The sequence below is a fragment of the Austrofundulus limnaeus genome, unplaced genomic scaffold, assembly GCF_001266775.1.
Source record: "Austrofundulus limnaeus strain Quisiro unplaced genomic scaffold, Austrofundulus_limnaeus-1.0 Scaffold170, whole genome shotgun sequence".
NCBI lineage: Eukaryota > Metazoa > Chordata > Actinopteri > Cyprinodontiformes > Rivulidae > Austrofundulus > Austrofundulus limnaeus.
In genome coordinates this window covers 664,808-667,175 of record NW_013952572.1, presented here as the reverse complement: position 1 = coordinate 667,175, position 2,368 = coordinate 664,808, and the positions used below count along the sequence as shown (strand labels likewise).

General features: G+C 35.2%; 1 protein-coding gene across 1 annotated transcript in view; it reads right to left on the bottom strand.

Moving 5' to 3' along the window:
• The window catches only part of ncam2 (neural cell adhesion molecule 2), a gene marked incomplete in the record, with an annotated part of 567,846 nt that overhangs the window by 396,921 nt on the left and 168,557 nt on the right, over positions 1-2,368 (bottom strand).

The following is a 2,368-nucleotide window of genomic DNA, read 5'->3' as shown; positions in this document are numbered from 1 at the left end:
TATATATATAAATGTGTGTACAGTAGATCCTATAGCTTTATTATTGATTTAACTACCTTATGCTCTGGATATGGAGTTGGGCTTATTAAGCTCTTAGGTAAAATGGAAAAGCTTTAGTTTCCTATTTACAGACAGGAATTTGATTATTTCAARAAAATTCATAATTGTCTATTCAATGAAAATGTGGGTAATTCAGAATAGGTAATACATAATTGCTTAACGTTTACTTGGCAGCTAATATGCATGTTAATTAGCACCTATAGTGCAGAGCTATTCAACAGAATTGCTCAGTGGGCCACAGTTACTGAAAGCCAACAACTCAGGGGCCAGACATTCAGTAATTAAATAAATACAGTGGGTTTTATTTCTTATTTAAAATATGATAAATATATTAGATTCTAATTTATTTTACATCATTTTTGTGACTTAAAATCTAGTTGAAGTCATTGACAGGAAGACTGAGGTGTCACAGATCATCATAACAGGATTGTCAMTCTGACACTATTTGACATTCAAATTTAAAAATGAAATAAAGGCTGGATTAAAGTCACCCACAAGCAACCAGCTGGAAAGCCCTGACCTGAGAGGTTAGCTTGTGTTTCCTGGCCCTACAAATATCCATTTTTCAATAAGATACTAAAAAGATTTTAATCATACTGTTACAAACCAATCATGAAAACAGAATATTTTGATTTCAGCACCAGAAAAGGATGAATGTCCCAAACTTTAACACTTGATTTGGGAATCTAGCTGGGCTGTAATGGTGTATCTGATGTCAGGACTGCTCTGCAGACCTTGAAGTTCTGGGTCACGCTGATTCCACAAAGCATGAAATCAGAGCTAATTATGCTCCAGTCCAGGTGGGACAGGTATCAGGAGCGGCACGAGCACAGGCGCCTGCTGTATGGTCAGGTTGAGGAAAGAAAAAATAAATAAATAAAATAAAAATAAAAAAGGCAACTGCCACTGGTGCAACATAAAAAAGAAATAACACCAAAAAAAATATATATATATATAAATAAAAAAAAGAGTTGAAGGAGTCTGCAGGAGAGCAATCACAGCGGTGGGCCGTAGGTCATCAGAAARCTTTGATACAGTTACGCTTGGCCTCAAAGAAACAGCTACGGAGCTCCTGAACATCTCGAAAATAACAACATGAATACAACTAAAGAAAACATTTCTGAAATAAAATAAATAAAATGTGATTTTAAAAACAGCTGCTACAGTTTGTGAAATCTATGTTGCTGCTTGGAGCTTTTTAGGATGTAGAGGACGCTCTTTGTGCCTTTTACAAACAAGATCGTCTTTGAACATATTATTGTAACATGTATGTGTGTTAGCAAAACATCTGCTATTTTGTTGAAGCAGTTAGATAAGAAAAATATCTAAAAAAAAAACAATAATCTAAACTAGATAATGAAAAGTAAACACCCTGAAGCACGTCCGGTTTGTCTAATAGAAACCTAAAACAGTAAAACATCATATTATTTGACACTGTAAATAYTACATAAACTTACATTTTTAGCTTCAGTTCTGGTCAGATCACATCCACATTGAGATAAATAAGATAAAACCTGTTTATTTGTTAAATGAGACCTGTTTTCCTGTTCCCTTCATTTGGTAAAACCATAACTCACATAGCTTTCTGCTATTTTTATATTCTGTATATTAGATAGCTTACACACACACGAAAATATGATTTTATCATTTACAGTTTCTTTTGTACAAATTTTACATAATCAAGCTTTATTGTTTATTATTTGGCAATATGTAGAGTAAYGATAAATGTAAGGGTTGTACCTCCTAATGATGTTCATCCTTGCTCTGTGCAGGGTCTATGACTGCATGACCCAGGGCACCTGTTCTCCTATGTTTGTTATGTTCTGTCTTCTTCTGAATGGGTGTTCAGAACTGTAACTTCACTGTGCTCTGTACAATATCTTATCTTATCTTATCTTATCTTATCTTATCTTATCTTATCTTATCTTATCTTAATGGTCAATGTATCTATGGTATATCATACGGTCACACAGTCAAGACTCACTCTTGCTGTTCTATATAATTCCATGGTTCTGCTTAAGAAACATTTTTTGGCCACATAGAACAGAGTAGCTTTATTTTATTTTATTTTTTATCTGTACGGTCTTTTCCTCAGAACTGCACATGTAAGACTTTGTGACATTTAAGAAACTTGCAGTGGTTTAAGGCAGAGAGAACACGCAGACAGATCTGCACCCTGAGGGCCAACAGAGACCTGAAGGTTCACTGAGCTGGTGCAGAACGGAGCCGAAGCTCTGCATGCTCGTGTGTGTGTGTGTGTGTGTGTGTGTGTGTGTGTGTGTGTGTGTGTGTGTGTGTGTGTGTGTGT